Raw genomic sequence first — 8,162 nt, forward strand, 5'->3', positions numbered from 1 at the left:
CGGCAGCTGCAAGTCACTCGGGTCTCGCCCCCTGAGCCGAGGGGTGGTGGAGGGTGGTGGTGGAGGAGACGGGGGGAACCAGCGGGATGGGGGGAAGCTTACCTGCTGCTAGCGAGTTTCGCGGGTCCCCTTTCTTGTGTTTATCTAATTCCCTCTTGAAGCTGTCCATGCTTGTAGTCGTCACCACCTCCTGTGGCAGTGAATTCCAAACTACAGAGGTCCATTCCTCTGGAGAAAATGGATGTTTTGGAGGATGGACTCTATGGCACTGAGGTCCCTGTCCTTCCCAATCTCCACCCCCAAATTTCCAGGAGATTCCCAACCCAGAGCTGGCAACCATTCCTCCTACCCCCTTGCCAGTAGTCAAGGGGGACCTGACAACCCTAGGCATGCCAGAAGGGGCGGGGAGCACAGTTTGTGACACAATTGTAGCTATCTCTGAAGTGTTACAAAATGGCTGTGTTGGCTGTGTCCAAGTTCCCATCAGAAAGAGCTAAATTAGAAAGTGTGTATACTGAGGTAGCATCTCTGAAGCCTGAACGGGACATAGTAGGAAAGACCAAACATTTCCGGTAATCATGCAGCAGAGTTCAGTGCCCTGTGTAACTCATTACCTCTTCTCCAAACTAATGAAAAGCAAATCTTATACAAAATGAAGAGGCAAGGGATATTCAGAGGCGGTTCAAGGCAAGGGATGTTCAGAGGTGGTTTGCCATTGCATGTCCACATCACAACCCTAGACTTTCTTGGTGGTCTCCCTTCCAAATACCAAGGCTGACCTTACTTAGTTTCCTAGATCTGACAAGATCAGGCTAGCCTGGGCTATCCAGGTCAGGATGCTTATATAAAGACTGGATAAATAATCAGCTTTTTTGTGAAGAGCTAAAATAATTCTGTTGTAGCTTTAAGAAAAGCATGGAGCAGACTCAGCCCAATTCATAACGGACAGTGGGGACTAAGTTCAGAGAATCATGTGTGCAGCTAGTCTCCGTTGTCAACCATTCGTACTAAAATCTTTCCTTTGCAGAGCTCAAAGCAGGCTGTAACCCAAGGAAGATCTGAAGTGATCTGGTCCCTTCTAGTCCTTCTCTAAATACTCAGCTTCTATTGACTGGGGGGAGAAAAACTTGAAAAGCATGATCCATGCCTGCTCAAGTGTACATGCACATGCAGGAAGGGGTTGTGATAGGGCTCAAGAGAGTCTTCTTTCCTCTGTTCCCCCGTCCACAGCTGGCCTTTGGACATTCTTATATCACCGTATACCAGTTGTGGTTTTTAATGAGAGGTTTGTACACATTTCTCATGCACTCATTCAGCAGTCTCTGTTCTTCCCATACTTCCTGCTTACAAGTTATTCTGCTGTAGCCAGGAATCATTTTGGAGCTTGGAGCCCCAAGGAAGAGAGGGATGGCTGGATATGTGTACATACCTCTTAATGAAAGAATGTAGCTCTTGATCTTGGAAGGAGTCATGTGATGATGGTTTGCGGCCTAAGCTTTTTTAAAAAAATTGTTTTACTTGCAGAGAGCTAAGGCAGCATTTCCCAACCCGAAGGTCCTGACCCAAAAGAGAGTCACAACAAATGAAGCCTGTGAAAGTGGGCCACAGTCTTTTCCAGGTTTATTGATTTCTGCATGTTCTGTTCTTTTTTTGTATGCAGGTCACCGTACCAAGTAAATTTGGATTTGTGGGTCACCATACCAAAACGTTTTGGAACCACTGAGCTGAGGGCAAAACATTCCATGCCACCTCTCCATGTAGGAGGGATTCTGTCCAACTGCTCAGTAACCTGCTCCCACCTTCAATGAGTGTACAGTTACTAGAGTAATTGATCAGCACTTGGGCACATTACAGAGAAGAGCAATTTCAATACAGTAAAATGTAATTTTAATTTTACAATATTTAGTCCATTAAATAAATTGAGGGATGGTGTGTGGTAGTGGTTAGAGCATAGGACTAGGTTTGAATCCCTTACTTCATCATGGAACCCTGATAGGTGATCTCAAGCCCATCACAGTGTCTCAGCCTAACTTACCCTCACAGTAGGGTTGCCAGACCTCCCGGCAGAGGTGTGTGTCCTCTGCTGCCAGGCCCCACCTCCCCACTGCTGATCAATTGGCCGGCAGGGGGAACTTACCCCGTAAAAGAGGGAGAACCATCTGACATGCAGCGACATGTCTACATTACTGCCCACATGACCCTGCCTGAAGTGACATTGTCAAATTCGGGACATTGGGTCAACACTCTGGTATTTGAGCAAAAACCCTCTGGTAGAAGTCAAATTTACCATAGAATTTTCCCGCAAATATCAGAGCGTTGCCCTGACATCCCGGACATGATGATGTCACTTCCAAGTCACACAGGAAGTGATGTAGACATGTCCCTATACATCGAATGGGCCTCCCTGCTGCTCCCAGTTAGTCCCCCCCTCCCCAGGACGGACCTTGCAACCCCACCTCACAAGGTTGTTGTTGTGAGGGTTAAGTGGAAAAGGTGAGAATAAGTGAACGGCTCCTTTGGATCCCCAATCAGGGAGAAAAAAAGCAGGTTATAATTTTTTAAACATTAATTGTAAAAAACTATTTCCATTTAGGTGGTTATGTTTTATATTGATTTGGGATCCCTCACTTCAGCTGCTTCCCATCCCCTACTATATTTCTGCAAGGTACACACAAAATTTTCTGCTACAACCACGACCTAAAGAAGACTGGACTCTTTTAGGGGGGGGGTAGTACTGTACACAGAAGGGGTGAGAGAAGCACATGGCTTGGTTTTTGGCTTCACACAGTCCTTTAGATACATTCCCTTCAGCTTTACAGCCCTATCCTAAGTAAAGTTACACTCTTGTAAACCCATGGATTTAAAGAGTGTGACTTTGCTTAAGATTACACTGTTGGGCACCAGATGAAAACACTACTTTTTCTCCGGACTTTTTAATTGTTCCTCCATTTTTTGTGTTTTCCCCAATGAATATTTTCATCAACTTACTTGTTTTTAGATTCTACTGCTAATATTAGTGATAACTTTATTATGGTCTTATTTTATTGCATGTTCTTGGCTTTTATTGTTGATTTTACATGGTTTTCATTAACAGCTGTGATTTTATATTGTTTCTGCTTACTTTAAACATTTGTGGGAAGCCATTTTGAGAGAAATATTCTGAAAGGTGAGTTATTCTCCAAGTATGGCATGCCTGTTTGCTAAAACATACCCATGCTTTACTTTTTTAAACAGTGCCATCCTAAGCAGAGTTGCATTCTTCTAAATCCACTGATGTCAATAAGGTTGGAAGGATCTAAGTTGTAACATGTCTACATCACTGCCCACATGACCCTGCCTGAAGTGCCATTGTCACATTTGGGACATTGGGGCCACACTCTGGTATTTGAGCAAAAACCCTCTGGTAGAAGTCCAATTTACCATGGAATTTTCCCGCAAATATCAGAGCGTTGCCCTGACATCCCGGACATGATGACATTACTTCCGGGTCATGTGAGCAGTGATGTAGATACATCGCTGTATGTCGGCTGGTCTTCTCTGCTGCTCCTGATAAGTCCCCCCATCCCCAACCAGTTGCCAGGACGGACCTTGCAACCCTACCTCACAAGGTTGTTGTTGTGAGGGTTAAGTGGAAAAGGTGAGAATCAGGGAGGGAAAAAAGCAGGTTATAATTTTTTAAACATTAATTGTAAAAAACTATTTCCGTTTAGGTGGTTGTGTTTTATATTGATTTGGGATCCCTCACAGTATATACTTCAGCTGCTTCCCATCCCCTACTATATTTCTACAAGGTACACACACAATTTTCTGCTTAATCATATAACAAAATTGTAGAATGTCACAGGCTGCCACACAAAAAGTAATTTGTGGAAAACATGAATAGGAATTCACAGCAAGGTCAGATTCCAATCAGGGGAGAGGCAACTTGATTGGAATCTAAATAGGAATGAATATACATTAGAGCAAGAAGTATCCATTGTTCTACTTTCATGTCCCCTGGATTGTGAATGCCAAACAATATTTTGTCATGATTTTACAATGTTCAGTGCCAAAAAAATTAACAACAAAGTTCCAAAAGGTGGTGCAATTTTTACTATCACTGGGCCTTTTGGGGCTACTCTATATTGTTCTTCAGGCTGCAGGCTTCTACATCAGACAAGTTTGTCTAGTAAAGAGAGTCTAATATAAAGCAGGGGAGTTTTACCTCTCCTGTAAGTCACATATTGTAGTCCCAATAGTCTGAATACTGCATTCACACTCCAGAGAACAGCTGGATTTTAAGATTTCTTTGCAAGTGTCCAAGATTAAAAAAGTCCCTGCGAAGGAGCCTGTCCATCAGCTGCTAAGATAATTTATAGAGGTCCCCCACTGTCTGAAGCAAGCTGAATAGGTGCCAGATGCAGGGTTTTTCCCCTGAATGGTACCTAAATAATGGAATTCCTTCCATGCATCAGTTTTCCCTCAAACAAGCCATTATTTACATATTTGAAATATTTAGATCCTGCATTTCACTGAGAAGGACTCAAGGTAACCTACAAAAATATTAAATTTGTATTTTTAAAAAACAACAACAAAACACTAAAACATTTATAACAGACTAGCAATATAAATTCTGACTCACCAGCCCAACCGGTAGATTTACTCATCTTCCATAATTAACATTTCCAGAACATCCAAGAAATGCGTGTTTAAACAATGCTGCTTTGGTTTTCTTCTTAAAAAGTAATTAAAGATGGTGTGCCCTTCTCACTGTTCCATTCCACAAGGCTGGAGCTACAACCACGGCCTAAAGAAGACTGGACTCTTGTAGGGGGGGGGTAGTACTGTACACAGAAGGGGTGAGAGAAGCACATGGCTTGGTTTTTGGCTTCACACAGTCCTTTAGATACATTCCTTCAGCTTTACAGCCCTATCCTAAGTAAGTTACACTCTTGTAAACCCATGGATTTAAAGAGTGTGACTTTGCTTAAGATTACACTGTTGGGCACCAGATGAAAACACTACTTTTTCTCCGGACTTTTAAATTGTTCCTCCATTTTTTGTGTTGTTTTCCCCAATGAATATTTTCATCAACTTACTTGTTTTTAGATTCTACTGCTAATATTAGTGATAACTTTATTATGGTCTTATTTTATTGCATGTTCTTGGCTTTTATTGTTGATTTTACATGGTTTTCATTAACAGCTGTGATTTTATATTGTTTCTGCTTACTTTAAACATTTGTGGGAAGCCATTTTGAGAGAAATATTCTGAAAGGTGAGTTATTCTCCAGGTATGGCATGCCTGTTTGCTAAAACATGTTTATCATACCCATGCGTTACGTTTTTAAACAGTTGCATTCTTCTAAATCCACTGAAGTCAATAAGGTTGGAAGGATCTAAGTTGTCTTAGGATGGCACTGTAAGTATACTCTCGACATCTGTCTGGTACATACACAAAACTGTTAAGTTGTAAAGTAACCTATAGCTCTGTAAATTAAGAAGAACATGAAAAAAATTAGTGTAGTAAATCCAATGCGGTGTAGTGGTTAAAGCTAAGATGGTAGCAGTTGGACTGAGATGAGGGACGCACCCACTCTACTGTGATGCTCACTTTAGGCCATTCACTTTCTCCCAGCCTAACTTACCTCACAGGGCTGTGTTGCTCTGAAGATAAAATAGAGGACATGTAGCTCCTTGTAATAAGGGCATGATAAACACATGGTAGATAGGGATGAAATATAAATCTGCAGTAAACACTTGCTGTCCTGTACCGTGAGAGTCTTATTCTACCAGACATGAGGCAGGGAAGAAGTTGTACAAAGCACTGATGCTCCACCCCCTGACTGCTGGACATCCTGCTCTGCTCGCCCTCCCCCCTTCTCCTCTGAGCAGGGGCAGGAGGTGATGTTAAAGCAGCCCTGAAACAACCCAAGTTGAGCAGCCCTTGCTGCACGACAAGTGAAGGCAGTGCTTCAGGGTCACTCAGCTCAATTGCACTGACAGTGGGCAAGAGGCTCACCCACAGCCCTATCCCACAAACTGGTGGCCATGCATGAGGAGGCAATTTGTTAGCTGACACCAATCATCACTGCTGTTGAAAAACTCCAGCCAAGTGGCCCCCGAGGCGCTGGCAGGGTGCCCACAGCTTGGCTCTGCTTGCCCTTACCACCAGTGGCTCTAAGCTATCAGACCACTGGGAAATTTCCCTGTAAGTTCAACGAGCAATCTACCCCATCCTTTGACACTGCTTGTAAGCATATATAGCTGTGCCTCTGTGTGCATTTCCACACCGCAGAAAGACAGAATTTGATATTAGTTATAGCATTTTGAGAATCTCTGTTTCATTCATATTTTAAAAACCGCAAGTTTCTAGCCCTGATAACTTCTAGGCCAGAATGAAAAGTACGTGGGGCAATGCCTGTTGCAGTCTTACAACCATACTACGTAGAATCATAGAGTTGGAAGGGATCTCCAGGGTCATCTAGTCCAACCGCCTGCACAATGCAGGAAATTCACAAATACCTCCCCCTACCCTCATATGTTGTATGGGAGACACATGATCAGATCTCCCAATCAGGGCCGGCTCTCTCACTAGGCCTACTAGTATCTAACCTAGGGTGCAGATCTCCCAGGGGCGCAGCGAGGCCCCTGCCACCGCCGCCTGCCCGCTGCCCCCAGCATGGCTTTCTGGGCACCCACAATGCGCCCCTTCCTTCCCACGGCTCCGCCCTGCACAGCTCTCCCAGCCACCAGCCATTGCTGCTTCCAGCCGTGTGGGGGGCGCGAAAGCGGCCGACGAAGGTGGGTTGCGCCCCTGCTGCTGCTGCGCCCCGGCTCCAAGAACCTCCAGGACGGGCCCCTCGTCATGCTCCACGCTGGCTGCCTGGGTGGTGGCGGCGGCAGAGGACTGGGGGGAGGAGGCGGCGTTTCCTCCCTCTCCTGACCACCACGGCTCCTCCCTCGGTGAGGCAATGGGTGGGCGGGCAGGGAGCACCGTGGCTCCTTCTCTCCCCCACAGCCTGGCCATGCAGTGGAGGTGCTGTTGTGCTGAGGACTGGAGTGGACCAGAGTCTGCTGGAGAGCGCGGAGGAGTGCACCGTCCGGAGAAGGAGGAGGGGGAAAGGCCGCTGGGTGAGTCCCTGCTGGCTTCCCCAGGCCGTGGAGAACAGAGACTTGTTGTGGTGGGGAAGGAGGCGGGAGGCGCCCTCCCTCCCTCATCGGGTTTCCCCAGGGCCGGGGACCAAGGGAGGGGGTTTGTTGCCGGCCGGCTGGCCAGCCCCTAGGCTAAGTGGTGCGGGACTAGCTGCGGTTCAAACCTCCCCCCCACCGCAGAGTCCAGAGCCGGCCCCGGGGAGCTGCCGAGATCAATGGGAGGAGATGGGGCCAGCCACCCCGCCCTCCACATCAGGACCCAACAGCACTTCAGCCGGCGCTGCCCGGGGCGGAGCACTCTCCCCTCTCCCCCGCCCCCCCAGGGGACGAAAGAGCCACCGCCTCCTCCTGGCTCCCTAGCTGAAGCCCCCGCCAGTCCTGTCGCCCGGCGGGAAGGGCGACCTGGCTGGGCCCGACCCAGGCAGGGGCGAGGCTAGCTTATGGTGCCTGGTGCCCCCCCTCCCAGGCATGTTTCTGGGAGGTTTTCAGGCCCCACCAGGAGGTTGGCATCGCCTAGGGGCGCCACAAGCTGGGAAATACAGTGGGGAGAGGGGTGCTTTTCCATTGAGAATACATCCAGTTGTTTATATTGCCTTACATGCAATGTGCATCCAGGTCTTTATATGATGGAACTTTAAAGTATTGTCCTGAAAATAAATAACCACATGCTGGAAAGAATGCAGATGCTGTCACAGAGATCGGTTGAGCTATTTCTGATTTGCATCTCCTGCCTACCAAAAAAAAAAAAAGCCCAGTCTCCTGTCAAGAGAACGCAGCCTGTAACCTAACCCTCCACAGCCGGGTGTCATTTCAAGATCAGGTTTCTCTGGCTGCTAACAGCCTCAGCTATTTACCTTGCATTTGCAGTATTTCTTTGTTGAAACCAGATCTCCATGTAACAACTCTGAAATCTCACCAGCACTTTATGAAGACAATCAGAAGTATTTTTTACCCTGTTCTCAAAGTACCCTCCCTTGTTATGGGGAGTATGACAAGGACCTGAAATAATTATTGTTGTTTGTATTGTAC

The sequence above is a fragment of the Gekko japonicus genome, unplaced genomic scaffold (assembly GCF_001447785.1).
Source record: "Gekko japonicus isolate JY-2015 unplaced genomic scaffold, Gekko_japonicus_V1.1 scaffold3400, whole genome shotgun sequence".
NCBI classification, from domain to species: domain Eukaryota; kingdom Metazoa; phylum Chordata; class Lepidosauria; order Squamata; family Gekkonidae; genus Gekko; species Gekko japonicus.